The sequence below is a fragment of the Ochlerotatus camptorhynchus genome, unplaced genomic scaffold (genome assembly GCF_037179485.1).
Source record: "Ochlerotatus camptorhynchus isolate MF236.1 unplaced genomic scaffold, CSIRO-AGI_Acam_v1.1 ptg000277l, whole genome shotgun sequence".
NCBI classification, from domain to species: Eukaryota; Metazoa; Arthropoda; class Insecta; order Diptera; family Culicidae; genus Ochlerotatus; species Ochlerotatus camptorhynchus.
In genome coordinates, this window is record NW_027040766.1 from 3,886,063 (window position 1) to 3,910,564 (window position 24,502).

The 24,502-nt window shown below is 39.1% G+C and overlaps 1 pseudogene; it reads left to right on the forward strand.

The window, feature by feature from the left end:
- Positions 1–750: 750 nt before the first annotated feature.
- LOC135706379 (probable ATP-dependent RNA helicase Dbp73D) overlaps positions 751–24,502 on the forward strand; it is a 70,104-nt pseudogene continuing 46,352 nt past the window's right edge.

The window sequence follows — 24,502 nt, forward strand, 5'->3', positions numbered from 1 at the left end:
CTGCAAGGCACGGTGGGTCGGCGCCGGTGGTGTAGTGGTAAGCGTGACTGCTTTCTCACCTCAATGGGTCTTGAACCCAGCCGAGGTCGGTGGATTTTTCTGAGGCATAAAAATCTCTTCCTTCGGAAGGGAAGTAAAGCCGTTGGTCCCAGCCCATGTGTGTAGAATGGGTGCTATATCCTACGCAGGTGCCCTCAATGGACTCAAATTACAAACACACAAACACGGCAATCGATGTCCGTCGGTGATTGGCACTAGATTTCGGAACAGAGACCGACGTTAAATAAAGGAAAGAAGAAGAAGAAGGCACGGTGTATAGTAACAGGGTCGGGAATGATTTTTTAAAGTTCACTGAAAATAAGTTGGATGAAGTAGATCTCACAAACTTGCAAATTACATGACTGTTCAACTATTTTATAAAACATGCGATTCAAGACAAATAAAAGCAGATCACCATCCCAACATCTTCATGACATCATATCCATCCATTCCGTATGATTCAACCTCATCAATCCTAGCGTGTAATGTAGATGGAAAATGGTAATGAAAATGATTTCCCACTCTCCAACAATAACCACCACCACCACCACCATTGCTTCCTCGTGGTTTTCCCAAACTTATCTTCCCGTTCGCACACGTAATCCAACCATACAAACATACCTTCGCATCCGTGTACGCCTTCACGAAGGCATCCCAACTCATCACGATCCGGGTGACTCCCGGTGGACCGACTTATCATAAAAACCAAGGATGGATACGGAGCTCCGGTGGACCCGCTTCAAGGTGTGGTAAACAAACGCATTCACCAGTACATTTTATGGATTAACGGCAAACTTTCCGACTCCGACCGGATGCGGAGGGTCTCGTCCGCCAACTTTTCACCACGCCAAAGTAACGCAAAGTAAGGATTTCGCAAGACGCTCCGTTGTCCTGCTGCTTCCCTCCGTCATACGTCACGAAGTTACGACATACGCGGTGCTGAAATATGCTCGAGGGGTGCAAATATTTCCATCCCTCATCTCGCTTGCCACCGCAGTCAGGCAACCAGATCGAGTACATGTTGACTTAATCAACCAAACAGGTCAAGTGAGACTTCACATAATTTTTCATCGCTTCGAGGCGATTCTTTTTCACGTTCGCCAGTTGTTAGATGAGAATTGCCGTTTTTTAAAAATTGTATCACAAAACTGCCCCCCTCCCATTTGGATTTCTCATGTGGAGAGGAATTGAATGGGATTGGATTAAACGGTCGTTATGGACATCAATTTATCAACTTTAACTTTTGACGTTTTGGGAGTTAGAGGGAAGCAGTATTTTAGGTTTTCTGCAGCAAAGCAGGCCAATCACCGGAACTGACAGTTGAGAAGACAGGTTTTTAAAATTAGAGAACGTCCGTAAATTGGTCCCTTGTCAATTATGATTGACTGGAGATGTGCAAAATAAATGGAATGTTTAAAGATTTATTTAATAAACTGCAAATTAAGAGCTGCTCCTTCTCATAAAGTGGATCCCTAAAAAAAATAAAGCAAACATATGAAAATGGCACGCCGTTATGCCAAAATAAATCAATTGAACATCGGACCGAGTATAGCATTGAAATTTGTTCTTCTAAAATTCATATATTTATGGAAGGCCTAGCCTAGAGTTCTAAAACAAATCAACCATCATTTTCCTTGATTTGTTTTCCGTGCTGAGCACCAATGCTACCGACGCCAGGGAGGCAGCTCTCACACTTGGACCCTACCTATCAACCCATCAACTCATGAACCGGGGACCAACGGATTTACTTTCCATCCGAAGAAAGGCGTGATCAGAGATGTTATGCCACAGAACATCCCGGCGGCACCGCGTTCATCTAAATAAAATTGATAAATAGCTAATTTTTAGCGAAGGGCCCAATCTTAGATCCATAGGCCTACCGCTAGTACAGCTCCTGAATAATAAAAGTCTAGAAGCTTCAGATCAAGGTTACGTGTTACGTCTACCGGGTGGAGACCTTAGCTCCCTCGGATCCGGACTGGAATACTGACTGCAAGCACTCCAGATTTACATCGCACAGATAGTACCGTCAGTGGCACGCGCTGTTTGTTTGAACAAATTCGTGCTTCTCGAAGTCCTTGTTGGACATGTGGATGCAGTTGACCTGCCGGGACAGGATCCAGCCGTTGATGATCCAGAGCCGTAGAGTAACGATAAAAGTATTTTATAAACTTCAAAGTGGAGCGTGATAAACTTACTATGCCCTGCAGCACGTCCTACTGCTTCTCTTCGGTGAAGCTCAAAAGCGCAAACTTAGTCCGTTCCTCAGTTTATTGTAGACGAACCGATAGCGCATAATGTTTCATTCCTGGGTGTTGTACGCGCACAGGACAAACCACAGAGTACCGTTTGGGGAGTCTTGCTTCTGGCCAGCCTTGAGTTTCTCGAACTCCCTCGTGTTTTCTATATGGGGGTACACTTTGTGAAAACCGAAAATGGAACAAGTAACAAAATTATGAAATATTTTGAACGTTAATAATTCAGCTGCCCCTAGACCAATTTCAATAATTTTATCACCAATCGATCAGATATATTTCTACGCATCTGTTAAATATAAGACTTTATCATTTTTCAAAATGTCACTATTGAAAATTGCACGAATGTGCAATTGTTGCTTTGATAATTAAAATTATCGATTACCGATTGCCTACGATTTCCCTCACACAGATTTCAAAGTTGAATTTCATGCAGTCTCAATCACCGCATCGTGAATGGTGGTGTTCACAACGAAAGGCTCCCCGCGCAAGCCTCAACCGCTGATCGGATTCAGTTCCAATCACCGTGTGTGGTGGTGTCTGGTCGTCGGCTTCAGCTGCAGCAGCAGCAGTTCTTTCGGCGCGATGCGTTGAACATTGTTCTCCAGTACACAACGAAAGGCAGCCTGCAAGCAGTGAGCTGCAGTCCACATGAGCATCCATAGAAGGAGGAAGAAGCCGCACCGCTATTGATCGGAATCAGTAACTCTTCGTGAGTCGCTGTGGGCCATCTATGCCAAGTGCGTCACCCTCATTCCAAACAACATATAGATCACCAGCCTCATCTGTGTTTAACACCCTAATAGCTCAGCATTACTCTACCATCACGACAAAACGGTCCTTTTCAGGACCACCATAACTTTGTGAAAGAGTATTTTATATCAAGATAGAGCTGGAATTAGGGCGTAACACCTTTTGTAAACAATGACTTATTTCGATGATGTCTTGAAAGTCAAAGCTCGCCCACGCAAATCAAAATCACCATCAGGAAGGGTAAGACTTTCCCTACCCGACGGTAGTGTTGGTTTGTGTGGGCGTGCCTTGAATTTCTAAAAATCATCGAGAGAAGTCATTGTTTACAAAAGCTGTTACGCCTAATTCTAGCTCTATCTAGATACGTTTAAATCTAATATACTATAAGGCAACCAAATAAACCAAAGTCGGTTGTGACATGCTAGTGGTCTGATTTTGATCCAGAGATGATGGATTTTAATTCTTAATACGCCAATCGATAGGAATTTTATTCTACGAATCTGTTAAAATTAAAACTTTATCATTGTTCAAAATGTCACTTTTGGAAATTGCAGGAATGTGTAATTGTTGCTATGATAATTAATCATTTTTTCAAGCTTCTGCATTAATGTTCCATCAGATATCAGTGCTGTTGTTTGCGGTGTCTCACAATCTGTTTCCGTTATTTATTCACAGAGGACACTGCAGTGCAAAACATGTTTGGTACCTATATATGCATTTAGATTAAGATTCGAAGTTTTTTTTTTACACATTCTGCACACGAGATACCTCACCCCTCACAGAATTTCCCGCCGATTTTTATTAATGGGGCGGGGCAGAAAGTATCTTTTGTGCAGAATATGTAAAAAAAAGAGGGACTTCAAACGTTAATCTAAATGCATATATAGAGGTACCAGAAATGTTTTGTAGTGTTAGGTACTCTATTTTGTAATCTGTGTGTTGAAATTGAGGTCATGGGAGCAAATTTTCTATCTCAAATTTGAATTTTGGGCTCTCTGGGGACTAGTAGTAAGGCAGGTAAAACTGTATGAGGAAAACTCATTTTTATTTAATTGTAGCTTGATTAACAATAATTTCCGGGAAAAAACTGAACGACAGAGTCCCTGACTAATTTATTTAGGTTGTCGTTCACTTTTTTGGATCTGAATATGTACCGAAAGTGCTCCCCCCTCTCAATTTCTATATGAGGATTTTTATCACTTCCTACCAGCGGAACAGCGCCATCTCTGTGGAAAATGACCAGACGATATGATTAATTAAAACTATCACCGATTGCCTGCGAAAAGTGATTTCCCTAACACAGATTTCAAAGTTGAATTCCATCCGGTCTCACCAAACAGTTCACTCACCGTGTGGTGAGGCCTGGGTGGTGTTCTCCAGTACACAACGAAAGGCTGTCTGCAAACAGCGAGCTGCAGCCCACATGAGCATCCATAGAAGAAGGAAGAAGCCGCACCGCTATTAATCGGAATCAGTAGCTCATCGTGAGTTGTTGTGGGCCATCTATGTCAAGCGTGTCATACTAAAGAGAAAACCCGCTCAAATTCCTATTCATACACAAAACACAAGCTTCTGCTGCAGGTAAAAAATAAGATTTATTGTGTAAGACCACGTAGTCCTACGTCACCATTGCGTACAACCTAATAAGGGTTGTAGTTTTTTTTTCTTTTCGGGGTATTGGGTTTTGGGTTTCAGCTAGCAAAACAAAACATACGAGGTGTCAAAATACCGGGTTTGCCAAACATGTAACTATTCACAAACATACAACGTCACCCCAATGACTTGCACTGTCGGCACTGCTGCTACAGAACGGCACACTTGAGGCACACTGAGTAAAAAGTTGGCGCAAAATCAAGACTTGGCTTTGTCTACCGAGAATGATCTTGAAACAAGGAAAAAATGAGTTAGTTGTCTTCATCTATGTGATTCCTAATCTTCTATTCGTTGTTCCCTAGTTTGAAGTGGTTAAGACTAGGGTTCTGATGCATGGTCATTATCGGTGTCATACCTTAATTTTGTTGCTAAGGAATCCAATTTTGACTGACAAAGGGGCGCGCCTTTGGAGGGTGTTACAACACTCCGAAGGGTATAAATAGCGGGACCTTTCAATTATAATCGATTCCTTGCGATGAAGGCAAGCATGACAACTGTATCAAAACCTAATACTTCATCATTTCTCAATAGTGATGGAGTAATACAACATGGACCAAACTATGGACACGGGATATACTACAATAGATCAATTTACTGGTCGCAGTAGTGTTAGGTCCCGAACAGAGGAAAAAAAATTGAATTGGCACCACTGCTTTCATCCATTGAATTTGATTAGTTCTGCTTTTGGAAGCAAATCCGGAGAACTACGAGATTAGGGTGTAATTGCTTTTGTTAACAAACACTTCATTTGACGATTTCTTGCGAATTTAAGATCAATCTCAAAAACTAACTCAATAGCATTTGCTTGCAGTATGAACAAGACAAAATATTTATTAAAATCCATATTCAGCAAACATGAAATCCAAAGATAAATTAGTTAATTTTAAAGTGATAGATTTTTAATACCAGTATGCTAGACATTTCGAGATCAAATCACGGCAAATCCAATACAATCAAAAATGAAGTGATTTGTCGTTGATTTCATCGTGCTTCGATATAATCTCTTCCAAGGGATTTGCACATCGATTTGCAATGTTTGGCAAGTAGTGCAAATTCAACGGCAAATCACTTCACATGAACATGATGTTTTTTAACCGTGCAACAATCAGCCAAATTGGTTAAGTTTTAGGGGTACCACAATGACGATGTCTACACTTGTATGAGCTAATATGAGCATGAGCATTATTTGTATAATAATTATGACCACTATACACAAACAATACAAGTGTGACCATGGATGTACTTATAATTTATTATACTAATAATGCTCATGCTCATAGTTTGTCATCCAAATGTGTCCGCGGCATATGTTCAAAAATTTCTACAAAAAACATCTAACCACACAACGAGTTCAATCTTCGTACACATACATTCTCACATACATTGTTATGAACATTTTTACCGAAAACGATCCGATCCTTTAATTTAAATAAAATTGTCATTACCAGGAAATAACCATCCGAAAAGCAAACACCAACCAACTCAGCCAGACATTTTCCATCAGCCATTCGTCGCCAATCAAAATGAGCCCACGTTGGACATCTGGGGACCCCACCATCATCGAGCAAGGACGTATACGAACGAGAAACGAACGTTTACTTTCCGAGATTGCTTTAATCGTTTCGACTTGTAAGCTGACTTGTATGAAAAAAAAAACTCAATCCTTCCGGGGATGGTTTCTTCGTTCCGAGAGCATTGGCGAGCTGATTGCAATTTACTTCCACGTCGTCGGTTAGATGAACTCACTCACTCACACGCTTCCTTGAACAAATCGTCTTGCCCGTTAGCAGCGTTGTTGCTACTGGTCGAAATCTCTGGAGAAAGGTTTCTCAGCTATCGCTAGAAATGGTGACTATTTCCAAAGCTGGAGCCGGACAAACCCGGAATAGCCATCTCCGTTCAGTCTGGTTAGTGGCAGGAATGTCATTTAATTTCCTTCCCCACAAGTGTGACCTTCCGACATGCAATCCCTTACGAGTGCTATTTTCAGATGGAGAAATGTGAACACACAAATTCCAAAAATACAATTTATTATAAACATCAGTGGGGAAGTTTTGGATGGCCTTTCGACAGCGATAGCGGAGCCAAATGTCCGAAGACCAAAGATAGACAAACAAGTTAATTTTATCTATGAATGATTTTCGTGTGGGCAAATTTGGAACATCTCGGCGTGCGTTGGAAGATGATGGGATGATATGGTTGACCTTCCGTATCGAATCGAAAAAAGAAGCCTATTTTGGTGGGTCGCTCCCTGGGGGGGCAGGACAGGACAGACCAAAAGAGTTTTTAGTCAAACCATCGAGCCCATCAGTAGCAACGTAAATAAGTATGGGAATGAGTGTGTGGGATACATTTACATCCTCCACTCTGGAGCACGTGTGGACCTATAAACGGATTCACTAAATTAAGATTTATGGGTGCCCTTTTCTTGTCACTCCCGTACACCGTAGAAGGAGTTTTTGTGGCGGACCAAAAAAGGATATAAAATTATTTATTATCCTTATTACTTTTATATGTCCACATGAGCAGCGAGGCACACACATATGGTCGGTCAAATTCTCCCACATGCTCGATACGGGTTCCCCGTCCAAGGCAAGTGGAATATGTTGTTTTATTTTAAAATACATCTAATGTTAAAGGGTTGTTCATTTCCCCCTTTCCAGAACTGGCTGACACGAGAAAATAAGGTCTGCTTTTTCTCCTAAATGTTCGGCAACTCTTCCTTAGATGAAGGCCGTTTATCGGGATGGGAGTGATGCCGTAAATGTATGTTATCTTCCCCTCAGTTGCAAATGGAGGATGTCGTGCTTTGTGGCATGGTAGCAATGAACCAGTTTTTATTGATGTGGTATATGACGGCCATTAACCTTTTCAAAATTAGCTCATTAGCTTATCAGACATGTTTTCGAAAAAAAGCCAGTCATCTTTCGCTATATTTGTATATTTTGTACAAAGAAAGTGGCACGGTACTGATGCCCGAATGTTATCTGAGAAAATATAATACTATAGGTAGGGGTATTCTGATAATACTGAAAGATGATTGTTTAATGGCTGAGCTATTGAATAATGGGCTTTTCGTCACATCCACTCGTTATTTTACGATAGCTAATGCATTCCAGTATATTTTACTTGTCACGGGAGCTGATAAATCTTAAAATATTAAAAAAAAAATTGAGCATTATTTCCTCTAGCGGCAAAGTGATGTAAATTTTAGTGTGCAATACCAAATATTGTAAAACACCAATACAGTAAAATGCTTGCAATATTGTTTAATATCCTTATCCTGGTTCATGTCGTGATTGATTATTGGAATAGGTAATTAATTTTTCATTTTTACGTTTGCAAATAGAGCTGTATTCGTAAATAGTTTACCAATGTGGATTGGGACAAGACGAACAATGCTAATAATATTCATAAGAAACACATTTTAATATACACATTTATGAGCATTTCCAGGCCTCAAAGCTAAAAAAATGTTTCAGAATGGACATCTTCATGATTTTACTCACACCGCCTTTTTGAATTTATTCAATATGCGTAATGTCCCACTTTCGTTAATTGTTTTAGATAAATATGTGGATGGAAGATAACTTTTACATATTACGTGAAATTTTCAAGAGTCAAGAGTTAACATTCACGAAATGTTTTAAATATCAGGCATAACATTTGATAACGGCACAAAATTTTTTGTAACAAACTTTTTAAGGCCCTAATCGAAGTACACTCACGCAAACCACACTGAAAATAAAATTTCATTTATTAAACGAATGCATTCGTTTGTTTGACGAATTCATTCGTTGTTATCTGCAACGAAATAGATTCGTAATATCTATGAAGCAGGTTTCGTTCAAATTCCCAAAATCATTTACTGCGTAATATTCTTATATTTTACGAAGCACTGCTACACGCGCTACGAATGTTTCATAAAATAAATACACTCAGGTCTTTTTTTACACGGGGGATACGGTCCGTGTAAAAAAAAACCGTGTAAAAAAAACCTACGAGATTTTGATTTTTCGCATGCTTAAATGTTTTTAAAAAATTGGATTTTGATGCCATTTGTAATTAAAGTATGATATGGTCCATATAGACATATTTTAAAAATTTCTGTATTTACACCAAAAATTGTGATTTTTTTTTTAATTATGCCATTCGATTACAAATAGCTTGAAACGGATAATGTGATTGGAATCAAGTCGATAGGTTGTATCGTTGTCGAGAAATCGTTAAAAACGTAACGTGTAAATCGTGGAAAACCGTGTAAAAAACCGTGTAAAAAAAACCGCGTGAAAAAAAAACCGTGTAAAAAAAGACTTCAGTGTACAAATTATTCGTGAGAAAACATCGATCGATTGAAAATAATAGGAAACATTCGTATACTCATAAAACAACGTGTATAGATTGTACGAAAATTTCGTTCATAAATAAAATAATCTTTTTTTGGAAATCAAAATGTATTTATAATTGTAAACTACATTCTCATATGCACTGATATTTATTTATTTATTTCTACTTGTCAACAGATAAAATAGTTACCCTAATGACAATTTTCTATATCTAAACATCAAAACTGCTTCAAACACAAAATTAACGCAAACATCTCTTAAAGCTACGCTTATTTTTCTCGCAGGACACATTAAAATCGAACACATAATAAAAACTATTGAAAACGCGGCACATACTCAACATTGGTTCGTGTACGCCATAGTTGGTCCTCGAACTCCGGTTGTTGAAGAACGCATGCAGCCGGAGGTCCCGTCGTTGAGTGTTGATGTCAAGAAGACTGAGAAGTGTGGAGCAGTCGACGTTCCCTTGCAGAAGATCCGCAACGAAACAAGCCTTCGCCACATTACGCCTTCCTTCCAAGAGCTCCAGGTCGATGAGGTTACAGCGACTTTCATAGCTCGGCAAGTTACGCGGGTCGCGCCAACGAAGGTGTCGCAACGCAAAGCGAATAAATTTTCGCTGAACAGCTTCAATTCTATGGATGGCATTCTGATAGACCAAACAACGGCAGAGTATTCCAGTATACGTCGAACCAGGTAACAGTATAAAGCCTTCAGGCAATACACGTCCTTGAAGCTTTTGGCGAAACGGAATAAAAATCCTAGCTGCGATGAAGCTTTAGATACAACATAAGCAATGTGATCCTTGAACGTTAATTTGGAATCGAGCATGACTCCCAAGCAAGGTTGCAAATACTCATTTCAGCTAAAATAATGTTTTTCGGAATAATAAAACCAAAAGATGGTATGATGGTAGATTTTACTTGTAACTTACAAGAAGAGGCTACAAAGTATGCGTTTGAAATATAAAACCTGTAAATTTTGCTTTCTATGAGGCACAATCAGCGATTTTCTGATCGCTGAGTGAGTGAGTGAGTGAGTTAGTGAGTTTGTGAAAAATCGCTGATTGTGATTCTCATGAAGTGAAATAAGCAGGTTTAATATGTCAAACACATTATTTGCAACCTCCTCTTGTATCCTACCAATTCAAAATATGATCATGACATCTAATTATTTCATAATTTAAAAAAACATTGTTTTATCTGAAATGAGTATTTGCAACCTTGCTCCCAAGTCCTTGACAGTCGATTCGCGTTTCAAGCTTATTCCTCTTAAGGTGTGATCGTGGAAATGCATCGCCCGTTTACGGCCAAAGGAGATGACCGAGCACTTGGACACATTTAAAGACATCCTGTTTATCCGGCACCAATCATCAAAGACTTCAAGTTCTTGGTGGAGGAAATGAGCATCTTGAGGCCCTTTTATTACGTAGTAGAGCTTCATGTCGTCGGCGTACGAGAGTTTAAGGCATTTGAGGATCAAGTTCACGTCGTTCATATACAACAGGAAAAGCAATGGCCCCAGGTGGCTGCCTTGAGGAACACCAGATGTAACAATGAAGGGTGGAGAAGCGTAGTCACCGATCTTAACAGACATAGATCTGCCAGTCAGATAGGAGCGAAGCCAGGTAAGTAGACTCCCATGAACACCCATTTTGTCATATTTAGAGATGGTAATTTCATGGTTTACTCTATCGAAAGCTGCAGAGAGGTCGGTGTATATGGCGTCAACTTGATGGCCACGTTCAATCTCACGAATAATGAACGATGTAAAAACAGTTAGATTAGTCGTCGTCGAGCGCTTAGGCATGAAGCCGTGTTGATCCTGAGAAATACTGTACGAGCAGTCTTGAACCAACTTTTCCAGGACAATTAGCTCGAATAGTTTGGAGATAGCACTCAATGCAGCTATTCCGCGGTAATTGGCGACAGTCTGCTTGCATCGTTTTTTGTGAACAGGGAAAACAAACGAATCCTTCCAACATTCTGGAAAAACTCCGGAGGTCATTGACAAGTTGAAGACCTTAGCTAAGGGCTCTGAAAGAGTGTCTAAGCAACGTTTCAGTACTAATGAGGGAATGCCATCTGGACCAGATCCTGTTGATGTTTTCATCTGTTTCCCGGCTGAAATCACCATGTCGCTGTGGATGGTGAATGGAGAACCAAACACCGACGTACGAGGGACATTACTCGTGGCAGCAGCAATTTCCTGAGCATCAAGCACTTCGTCTGAAAAAACGCTGCTGAATTGTGTGCGAAACATATTGGCGATATCTGCGACGGAGTTGGCATCAGTAACGCCATCAGTCATATTGGACGGCAATCCTGTTTCTTTCCGTTGCTCGTTCACATATCGCCAGAATTCCTTAGGATTAGCTTTGAGACGACTCTGCAAGTGAGACTGATGTGCGTTGTACAAGCTTGCATTGAGATCTCTGTACTCGTTGTTGGCGCGGACGTAATTAGCCTTCGTAGAATCTGTGTGATATTTACTGTGTTTCCTCAGTGCAGCCCTTTTCACCTTTTTCAGATGCTTAAGATCAGAGTTCGACCAGGCGGGTTTGGCAGGTTTACACCGTAGTTTTTTAGGCACAAACTGATCGATAGCGTAGAATATGATACCACACATGGCCGAGGCAGCCAGATTCGCATTCCCGGAGTCTAGTGTCGCATTCCAATCCACATTAGCGAAAAAGTTATTCATTCGCTCGAAGTCTCCTTTGTGAAAGTTGTAGAAGACGGTTTCGGCGTGGTCTTGGAAGCGTTTCTCAGGATCGATTGCAAGCGTCAACAGTAGAGGTGAATGATGTCTGCAGTTTTTGACGAGCGGTGCCGGAGCATGGGTAACAGAGCAGCTTTGTCCCAAATCCTCCCCGACAAAGCACAGATCGAGCAAACGGTTGTTTGCATTCAGAACGCCATTCACTTGCTGAAGCCTTGCGGTTGAATACGCGTCAAGCAAGGAGAGAGAAGCCGGTCTGAACGATGAACGGGAATTGTCATCTGAAAACAGCAGCGTAAATCAAAACCCATATCGAGCCCACCGATGAACAAGACCCACTTTGGTCGAGATACCTTGAACCTCTAGAAGAAAGTCGACCGGAAGCTCCTCGGCCGCAGACACGTCCTTGAAAAGTATCCCAAACCGATGACGCCGATGTAGGTTGACCTAGGCTCAAAATTCCGTCCAGGTTGGAGTCCGGGTATTCACTTCATAAAACACGCACCAAATCGGCCACCTTTTCATTTGGGAAGAAATCGCCATGCTGTGTATAAAATAAAATAAAATATTAGTTCCATAACGAATTTCAAAACGGAAGTTAATTACTTACCAACTCCTAGGACCGTAAACTACTCGTTCCTGCTATAGTTCTTGAACTCTTGGATGGCAACATAGTAGTAGTAGAACGCATCCGTCATGTCTCCAGCAAGTAAAACAAACCGTAGTCAGCGCCGCGGCCGATATCGTCAGCTCGTATACGACAAGATTCTCAGGTTGATGAATGTCTGCTCCTCCATGTTACGTATTTCCTTGTTGATTGGAAATCTGTTTATTTGGTAGCAGTTGCAGAGTATTATGGGCACTTGGACACTGGGAATCGGTCCAATAATATCAAACACCACACCGCCACAGTTCCACATGCTAATGCCAAACGAATCGAGTAACTTATCTCACTCTTCACTCACAAATATTATGTTTTATTCTGGCTGTCATTGTACGTAAACATTCACACCACAAACGAATACAATTAGTACAAGAACGAATGATTTCGTAATTGTCACGAATGACATGCGTGCATACTAGCTATGTGTACGAATGGTTTTCGTAGGTAAACGAATGGTTTCGTAATGTTCACGAATTCACGGATGATCCTCGTGTTTACTTCTATACGAAATTCAGTTCATGTATTTCACGAATAATGCGTTGTGATAGCATTGTACCTGACGCAATGTAATACGAATAATTCGCACAATTAGCGAAAAATATGTTTTATATACGAAACCCATTTTTACGAAAGGAGCGTGAGAAAATAAATGAAAAAATATTTTCAGTGCAACGACATCATCGGATAGGGGCAACTATCACCTTTCCGAAAGTGGTATTGGTTTGCGTTCGCGTGTAAAGGGCCTTAAAAAGTTTGTTTACAAATGCGTTTGTGCCGTTATCAAATGTTACGCCTGATATATTATTATTTCAATCTCCATCACATAGGTCATGAAAGGTCGGTTAATGTGTCTCAACAAAGACGAACTTACGAACTTAAATGAAACACGAATTATACTGTAAACTATCACTTTTTATTAAAAAACTTTGAATATTTTTTCAAACCACATGTTTGATACACATTCAAATACCTTTCAATAATTTCGAGTACAGGTATTTGGTGGTTTCGTAATGGATTGATTTAGTTTTTAAATTGCAAGTTATGTCTATTTTTGAATGCACATTTCCTATTTTGAGGTGAAGATTACCACGTCGGTTTTTAATACAATGTAATACAACACTTTCCCGTTTCTGCAGCACGTGCAGTGCACCAAAATGAATACCACAAGCACCAAAGCATTGTATTTTTTCATAGATTGCAATTTTGGATTCGCTCTACTAGTTCCGAAGATATAGAGCCATAACCCATCATGTGAAAATTAAAATCACATATCGATTGACAAACAACATCTGTCACTGGTTGCCTAAATATATCGTGTTTGCCTTGAGTAACTAGGTTGACCTTGAATCTAACCTTTAAAATATACGACGCAGCTTCAGTTCCATTGTTCGGTGTCGGTTTTCATTGCCTCGTAGTTCGGATGCTACACTTTCGGCGTGCAGTTCTATTGAGAGATCGGTCCGGTTAGTGAATTATTCCGGGAGTGTGTTGATAGTGTGTCCGTCGCGAGTTTTGGTGGTGATTTGGTGATCGACATTGCCTTGAATCAGCAAGTTTTCCGCTTGCAAAAGTGCTTGGCTGCTGGTCTTTCGCCGGTGTCGGCAATATGAAAGATGCCTCGCTAGATACGCCCAAAACTGGACGGGTGACAGTTAGTGGCCGCGAACTGTTCCTGGGGAAAGCACTAGACGCGAACCTCTTCCCAGATGATAATGGCAATGCAAGAAAAAATGTGTTCGTTAAAGGAAGTATTACGACAAAGGTGCGTCACGAAATGAGATGGATTTGGAGGATCAAATTAACATGGTGAGACCAGTCCAAATACATTTTACAATTAAAAAAAAAAACAAACTAAATACGTGCCAGGTTTGAAAAGAATATTTTTGAACCTGGAAGCGTGAATGTAATTACCAATATCCATTTGATAACATGAGGAGCTTATTGTATGTAAAAGTTACCTCGGAATGGGCGTGACTCTCCAGACGTTCGTAAATGGGATGCTGGATCTGTAATAGAGCTATTATTTTCTAACTCCCAGACTAAAGCTGTCTACAATGACCATAAATGCGACATTGTAGAGAGAGTTCTTCCATAATAACACTGCCGGCCAGTGGAGGTTAGATGGTATACACACACAAGTGTGCCAGATTATGGCCCTAGAAGTCCTTTAATTGGGCCTATCTTACATTTAACAGTTTTTCATTCTTTACACAATATTATAACTGGCACACTTTTTCTATCCCGGATATTATTTTATCAAGGTTAAATATTTCAAATTTATTGGTCTAGAGATAGAAAGTACATACCGTCAACTCTCCTTTAGGGATCATCCGTAAATAACGTTGCATATATTCGACCAATCTTAAAACCCACTCGCCCTCTTAACGTATTTTGCTTTACCAAATACATGGCCGATCTCAACTTCTGAAAGAAAACAATACCCCTCCAAAAGCTACGTCATGTATAAATGTTTATTTACTCGATATTCAGTAATAATTAGAGAGTTATCAAGCTCCAGAACATCAGAAAAAATCACAATTATTATCTTCAATAATAAATATATAATTGTCATTTTAGCTACGAGTTTGCTGTGAAATTGGAAATTATATTCAACGTTTTATTCGTTAAGTAAAATAAATCTACTCATGATTTTATCCTAAGCTCAATGTTGAATCTTAATGATCAATTGCACTACAACGGCTATGTTTAAAATCATCAAAAAAAATGCAAAATCAATTTAGGGAGGTTCGAATTCACGGAAAAATAATCAAAACGCATCGAGTTAAGGAGGTATCGATTTAGGTAGAAGGCATTGATTGTAGAAATGAAGGGATTTTGAATTTGATTAAGTTTGGGAAAATATCAAGTAAGGGAGAGTTGACTGACCTTAAAAAACAAAACCCTAAAAATCGAATTTTAAACAAACTGTATGAATTAGGATGTATTCCATTTTAAGTACACCCAACCCCATGTAAAAAAAAGCTTTCTCTACTGCTCTCCCATGCTTCGGAATATGAATAGACTAAAAGCAAATAAAAAGTGCTCGTTTCCTCTCATACTCGATTTCGTATGCTTTTTCTGCTGAACGGAGATTGGAGAGAATCGTGGCAAATGTATGCGTCGTTCGTCGTTCTAAAATGTTATAAAAATGCTTGCTCGTATAGTCGTATACTATAAAAAAACATTACATCGTCTGCAAGGTCAACTTATATCATTCGCTGCGGAGGATGAAAGGAAATGCAACTAACATTCCATGTTGTACATTTTTAGTTTGCGTGTAGGACTGTGGAACAACTGTGCTTCACTGACCAATTTTACTGTCCATAGCAATAGCATGATTATTCACCAGTTGCCCATCCCACTTCTCACTGGCTTTTACAATAATTGAAGGACAGAGTTCATAAACTATGATCTCTCGGAAGATATCTACTAATTCATCATGGAAAAGTCGTTAAAAGGCGTCAAGTCACTAAATTTTCCGCTGTCTAAAGGGTGTCACATTCTACGACTAAATTGCGTGCTTCAAATTCTGGCGGCATTTTCCTCGCTTAACATTCATTCCATTTCTCATAGTCGTCGCCGTGCAATTCTCGCCGCGCGCAATGAATGGCATTTTATGGTTTGTTTAACCCACCGTTGATTGATGAACTGATGGTATCAATTTATGTAAATTTTATTACGCCACATTATCACGTGCCTGCTGACACCATCGTTGCCAAGGCTCAGGTGAAAAATGAGGCGAATGACGACATCATCTGCATATATAAAGGTGTGACATTTCAATGTTTCCGTTTCTTAACACGAAAATGTTCCATCTAATGATTCAACACGTACGCTCTTGATGTTCAAAGCACAAATCCCTAATATTTGCCCTTTAATAAGTTGATTACTCCCCAGGAAAACCACTCAGTCGATAAATCGACCCACTGCATCTGACCGAAAATCCGACAACCCATCAGATTTAATTCGTAAATAATTAATCGAGTGATATGAATCCCAAATTAAGTGCAGAGCTGGCTGATTCCATCCCACCCCAAAAAACCCTACTCCTGCAGTAGCCAGTCTATTTATCTTTCCGTGAAAACTCACTCTCCTCCTCCGTCTAGAACTAGAGTTCCTCTCAAACCACGTGCATCATCATCATAATCGTAAACTTTGTCCGTCGGACCTGTGATGTTTGCCCGCCTCCCACCAGCAACCAACGAAAGAGCTTCATTAATCTCATACGGCATCCAAACATCGGGGTCATACAAATGAAACCCTCCGCCAACCACTTCTCCGTCCGTTCGGCCTCGGAGAGCCGCTAGAACCGGTGTGTGATGATAAATTATGAAATGAATTATATGCTGCTCAGTAGTACATGGTGAACGGTGGAAAACATACACGGTTAAATTGGTACGCACACGGCATAACTTCTTGGACGTGCTTCTGGAGCAGAAAACTCTTGGGGCTCGAACAGCGCGGATAAGAACGCAAAAAGTTCGTTTCTAGCTAACTTTCTTCGGGCTCCTAGACGAATCCGTAAGCGAAACCACGAAGACTTTGCCCCGAGAGCAGTTTGGCGAGGTTAGCGATGCGATGGGTGTAGGTTCCCCGTGGATACAGCACCGTACTCAGCAGGTGGCGAATGCGGCATTCGCGACCCAAAAATTCCTGAGGGACGGATAAATTGCTCGAATGTTCAAAGTTACAAAATTGCCTTATCTTTACTTCTTTAAAATTTTCTCAACTATTATGAAGATACATCAGTTCCATATTTATTTTTTTCCAAGTTACATCAATTCGACCAAAATCGCAGAACATCCATGTCCAACCATGTCCCAGAACCTTCTCTAAACTTCAGGAAAAACCTTGAACTTTTCTACGATTTTTTTCTAAACATCTAAATGCAACAAAGTTTCCAAGTATGGACAATTATCTGCGACCCCCCTGCTTAGACAATTGTCCAAGAATTCAAATGAACAGTCTCTAAGAAGCATGATGAACTTTTACAATACTCTCTGAGCTTCTAAAATTTCTGCTCCTATGCAGTTTCTCAAACTTTAAAAACAATATCAGCACTACTATGAAGTTTAACGCGTAATTTGCTTGATTTCTACAAAGTTCTCAGAATTTCTATGAAGTCCGCTGCACTTCTACAAAGTTTCCTAAACTTTTAAGAATTTTGTTAATATTCTACGATGTTCCCTGAAGTTCTACAAAGATTCCGCAATTTCTTCGGTATTGTATGATCTATTTTAAGTCCATTAAACTTTAGCGAAGGGCCCTGAAGCTACAAGAAGAACTTTTATTAAATTTCTTAAAATAAAACAAAGTTCGATTAGCTTCAACGAAGCTTCCCAAACTTGCATTAAGCTTTGAATTCTACGTCGTTTTCCTAATTTTTTACAAATCTTTCAGACATTCGGCTTCGAAATTCTCTGAAGCTCTACAAAGTTCCCCAAAATTTCCTAAATTTCTACGATGTCCCTGAACATCTACAAATTCCCTGAAGTTTTAAAAAGTCTAATGAAATTTAAGTAGCATCCTCGAGTTTCAACGAAGTTCTTGGAATTTACACAAAATTCACTAAATTTCTCTAAAGTTCGCTAATTTTCAGCAATATTTGATAAAGGTTCTCTGAACCTTTATAAAACTAGGTTAGCGCATGTCGTATTACTCCATCACTATTGAAAAATGATGAAGTATTCGGCTTTGATACAGTTGTCATTCTAGCCTTCATTGCAAGGAATCGATTCTAATTGAAAGGTTCCGCTATTTATACCTTTCGAAGAATGAGAGCACCCCCCAAAGGCGTGCCCTTTGTCAGTCAAAATTGGATTCTGTAGCATCAACATTAAGTAATGACACCGATAATATTCATGCGTCAGTACCCTAGTCTAAACCACTTCAAACTAGGGAACAACAAGTAGAAGACTAAGAAATTTGTGTGATTCTACTGAGACTAACTAAAAGTTTTCCTTGATCACCGCGGTGTACAAAGCCGAGTCTTGTCACTATCAACAAGGCATAAAAAGTAAGAAGGACAAAGATGTGTTCCTTTGATTACTGAAAAATCCTGAAGTAGTCACGACTAGGAATCGGTGGTAGATCTTACATCCCGTAACGTACCACGAAAAGGTGATCTACCCACGTTACGGGGTGGCTGCTGAAGTTCTTAAAAAAATCTCTGAAGTTCTATAAAGTTCATTGAGCTTCTACAAAGATTGTTAAATTTTAAGAACGTTAGCTGAACTTCTATAAAATTTTCTGAACTTCTACAAAGTTTCCAGAACTTCTACACATTTCAATGAAAGTTTTGTCTAGATGTCTAGAAAGTTTTCGAAATTTCCACGATGAATCTTGAAGATCTATGAAGTTCTTAGAAATTCTACAACGTTCTCTTTACTTTTAAGAAGCGAATAATGTTCTCTTAACTTTTACAAATTGCCCTTGACTTCTACGAAGGTCCCTGAACTTCTGGGAAGGCTCTGTTTTATAAATATGAAATATTGAACAACTTCTCTCGCTCACAAATTTTAAAAGTAGCGGTGAATAGACCTTGTCGATCTCGTTCAAGATTTTTTTTAAATACACCTGGTATTTCTGAGCTAAATAACACCCACTTCAAGTCAGAGGAAACAGGTATAATAGGCGAAATGGCTCTAATGTTGGCCTATGGATCTAAGATTGGGCCCATCGCTAAAAATCTGCTATTTATCAATTTTATCTAGATGAACGTGGGGACGGAACCAAGGGATATTTTTGGTCGCTATAGAAAATTTAGTCGATTGCTGAATTTATGTATGGGCCCAAATTAGGAGCATTCAGGCCGACATTACATCCATGGATTTTTTCTCTTTCTCTTTTACGCTACCCTTATGGAATGTTATTAGGGCATCGCTAAAGTGGACGAACCAGAAGGAGGGGCACAAAACTGAGAGTTCACCACCTAAACAGTAATCCTGAGTATGGCTCTGAGTGGATGTATCTCAAATCCTTGGATATCTGATGAGTAAGTAGAGTATTTCAAAAGCTATAAGTTTGGTGATCTTATCATATTTTTATCCACTTATAATTTAAAATCAATTAATCCTCATTGAGAGCTCATATACTGACAACAATTGCTAAACAACACAGCATTTACACACCAGCTGACGAATCGATCAGACGCAACATTTTATGATTTCCATGAAATTTTGAAAACTCCATGCTCAAATTTGACGATTGAGCAAATCCACGCCAAACAGCGAAAAAATAAAACGAAATTCAGAATTCACCTATCAAAATTCCATGCAGCATTGCATAATTGTTGGCTAGCGACAATAAATCGAATTTGTGCGGGAATTTGGCCATTTCGACTCGCGCCTAATTTTTAAAAATGGCACATTCGTTATTTATGACTAATCGAAATGACGTCTGAGACAATGTTCTAGAAAACTCGATTGCCTTTTCAGAAAAAAAAATTTTTTTGCGTAGAATATTTAATAAAAAACTGTTGAAAGCTTTATTAGCAAAAAAGCTCATTTTCAAGATTTTCACAAATGCTAACGTTTCTGATATTGAAAAATACACAGCGCATTGAAATTTGGATGGAATTTTTTGAACTTTGTACTTTGTCCAAAACCGTAAAACATCAACTTTTAAAAAAATGTTTGATTTTTTTTTTTTTGACGTAGGACTACGTCTGTAAATTCTATATAGAGGTACACTTTGTGAAAACCGAAAATAGAAACATGTAACAAAATTATGAAAGATTTTGAACGTTAATAACTCAGCAGCCCCTGGACCTATTTCAATAATTTTATCACCAATCGATCAGAAATATTCCTACGCATTTTTTATTTCAAGACTTTATTATTTTTCAAATGTCAATATTGTTGCTATCATAATTAAAATTATCACCAATTGCCTGCGAAAAGCGATTTCTCTAACACAGATTTCAAAGTTGAATTCTATTCGGTCTTATCGAACGGTGTTTATTCAATCAACGCGTGGTGAGTGGTGGTGTTCTCCAGTATACAACGAAAGGCTCCCCGCAAGCAGCTAGCTATCACGGCTGGTCTCAACTGCTGATCGGAGTCAGTTCCAATCACCGTGTGTGGTGATGTCCGGTCGTCGGTATCTTCAGCAGAAGCAGCAGCAGTGCTTTCGGCACGTGTCGTTGAACATTGTTCTCCAGTAAACAACGAAAGGCTACCTGCAAGCAGCGAGCTGCAGCCCACATGATCATCCATAGAAGGAGGAAGAAGCCGCACCGCTATTGATCGGAATCAGTAGCTCTTCGTGAGTCGCTGTGTGCCATGTATGTTAAGCGCGTCATACTAAAGAGTATAAACAGAGAGAACTCCGCTCAAATTCCTATTCCTACATAAAACACAAGCTCCTGCTGCAGTTAACAAATAAGATTTATTATATAAGACCACGTAGTCCAACGTCACCATTGCGTACAACCGGGTAGGGCTGTCCCTTGTAGTGTTTTTTTTCCCGAATTAATGTTAAGTATTATATTGAGAAAAAAATCTTAAGTGCAAAAAATTGTTTTCTAAGCACAAATTACATAAATTCTGTGCTAAAAAAACTTAAAATTTTGCCAAATTATGATGTTTTACGATTTTGGCTAATTCAAAAGTGTCCATATTGTGTCCAATATCAGAACCGCTGGCATAAAATAAAATAGCAAATAAACATCATTTCATAAATGTCAAAATGCACTATTTTTGCTAATGAAGATTTTAACAGTTATTTTTAATGTTTTGACCAAAATTTCCTATTTTTCTACAAGTGTGTATTTTTTATACTGAAAAAGTAATACAGTTTCCAACAATGTTGTATTAAACATCATTTCGATTAGATGCGCCGTTTTCGTGAGATGAATTATTAGAAAATAACGAATACGTCATTTTGAAAAATTAGGGGAGAGTCAAAACGGCCTAATTCTTACACAAACTTGATTTAGGTTACTTGGTGAATTTCCACTTAAATTCGACAGATGGAAATTTTTCCAATAAACCTGCTTTTGTACCAGACACATTTTGAAAAAAAAAAACCTTTTTCGAAAATCGGAAGAACAACAACAAAGGGATTTTCAATCATTATAATTTATTTTCTGTGTATCAAATTCAAGTAAAAATTCGCCAAATGGAACACAGCCTTAATACCCATAGCGAAAAATTATCGACCATGCACTTATTACGTAAGAATTTAAAAATACATTTTCTTACGTTTTCTTACAAGGGAGACAGGGAATCTCAGAAATACTTTACGAAATCATGAGGAATACAGAACATCTAAATGTTTGATGTTAGAGCTTACTAAGGGGCAGCTTGGATAGAAAAATCCCAAGAACAATCTTTCCGTAATAAGTGCAAAGCTATGCAAAGCTTCATGGCATTCGAAGAGGGTAAAGTTTTATCAATTCGTCAGTTTGCGTGGATTTGCTCTATTACTCTGTTGTCATGGATACAAAAATTTGTGGAATTAACCTTTTGTTTTTGCTGTTTCAAGGCATTCCACTAACAATTCAATTTCAATACTTCATTATCTGTTGAGCAGATTCAGGCCAAATACCAAAACAAAATTAATTTAAGACTCGACCTCCTCTGTGATCAGAGATCTCCAAATTCTTCTCAGGATGTTCTCATGTCTACAGGTTGATTTAGTATAATTCTGAAGTTCTCAACAATTGCGATACGAGGCTGCTCAGAGATTGTTTCAAATACCATCAGGTGATCAGTGATCTCCATAAAATAATCTCTATAAATAATCACACTTTCCTTACATTCTTTGACACCAGAATCGTCCGGGACCTCTTCTGGTGGTTCGAACTCTCATTACCTGATAATGGATTACGAATCACCGAATCAAACACAATTTTCATACGCACACATCTGTAGGGATGAATACCAAATACCGCTTAAAACTGTGCGTTCCACTGATCGTGTTGCAGATTCATTTTTTGACAGTTTCAAATTTTAGAACTGTCGTGTAGTTTAAAACAATTTAGAAATTCAGCATTGCAAACGTCCTTAGGTATGCTAAATTTTGCATTTTTCATAAGTTTTTTTTTAATAAAAAATAAAGAGGGAAAAATTGTATTTTAAACGTCAAAAAGTAATCTTACCTCGGAAGTCTATCTTACCCCATCTTACCATACCTTATAACTTTGTTTTTCCTTTTAATTCTACTACTATTGTATGACTTTCACTTTCACTAGTTCACTATTCACTTTCTCTATTCACTTTCACTATTTAGTGTCACTGTCACTTAAAAAAGAACTAAAACAGATACATATTTCGTTTACCTCTTACAAAGTTCTTCAGTGTCTAGTCATAGACTAGAAAAAGTTTGGAAGTAGTAAACGAGATACGTATCTGTTATAGTTTTTTTTAAATGTAATAGTGAAAGTAAATAGTGAAAATAAATAGTGAAAGAGAATAGTGCCGCTCATCGGAAGTCGGTCCCATTTGCGTTTTTTGTCAAAACTGATTTTTTCAATAGATATGTTAGCTAATCAAGTAAAGTTGGAAGGGTTGCCCGTATTGACATCCAACGACTTGGCCTTGTTGACGTTGATGGTGAGATCAGAGAGCCGTTGTGCTAGTAGAGCAACATCATCAGCCATATCGAAGTCGTTGAGATGCTCCATGGTGATAGGCTGCCAAAGTAGCCCACGATTCGGTCACCAATTGCGAGTGTACCCCATTAGGCATAAATACGTTAGGCATACGGACGATAGGCATACGGACGTTAGGCATAATGGACGATAGGCATAAATTCATTGGAATCCATTCCCAAGTAACATTTCAAGATTTATCGAGGTTTTAAAGCATGCTACAAGTCTAAATCATGGTCTCCAGAACCACCATAAAACCAAAATTGTTTCTTGGGATTATTTATTATATCATAAGTGACGTACCTACATATTTACTTAGATCCAAGATTAGTAGCGATAGCGGTTAAGTAATCTAGCAATGAAAACTCAGCATAGTTTTGAACTATATCTTGAAATCAATTGCATCTAGAAATAAAAAAAAATCACACATTTGTTGTAATATATTCTTACACACATATTGCAATTGTCAAAGATGAAAAGGTTTTCCTCAAAGAACAGCTCATGGAATAACAAATGGTGAATTCTGTGATCAATCGCATCAATAACAAACAAACAGCTAAGGTTAAATATAATATGATTCCAAAGAACAGCTTATGAAATGGAGAATGGTGAATTATGTGGTTTTTCATTCAATAACAAAAAAAAACATACCTGCTGCTTCCGCACTGTGACAAACGTACCATCTGTAACCCAATACTTTGCCTGACTTTGCAAGGTTTCATAAGTTTCAAAAATTAAGGCTCTTTCATTATTGTCACCGAGGTCAGCAATCAATAAACGGTCCCCATTATCATCCTTCTGGAATTCATCGGGTAGATTATGCCTAACGTCCATTATGCCTATCGTCCTTTATGCCCAACGTCCATTATGCCTATCGTACATTATGCCTAACGTCCGTATGCCAAACGACCGTATGCCTAACGTCGTGTACCCTGTTCGAAGTGCTCAAACCAGCGTTTCAGCTGGTCAGTGGGGTTGGTAAGCAACTGTCCAGTCGTGTCCTTCACTCGCATTCTCACGTTCATCCTTCCGCAGCTCGAGTCTCAAGTTCTTCAACAAAAGACCTTTTTACCGCTGGATCTTCATGTCGGCGTGTGTTGAACCACCGCCTGATTTTCTTGCCTGGCGGATCTCGTCAATTAGAAGGTGATGGTGTTTATTCCGGACATCAAGCAGGCCAAGAGGTCCATTTTTGGCTGATGCAGATGTGGTCGATCTGATTTTTGGTATGTCCATCACGGGATGGGGCCGATGGGGGAAGAGCAAACCTCCGATCACCATGTCGTTATTGCCACAAAATTCCGCAAACAGCTCACCGTTTTCGCTCATTTCGCCGAGACCATGGCGTCCCATGACACGCTCATAGTCCGTGTTGTCGGAGCCGATCTTTGCATTGAAGTTGCCAGTTTAGATCTTGATGTCACTCTTTGGTACCTTATTCACGACGGCATTCAGTTTACTGTAAAAATTCTCATTG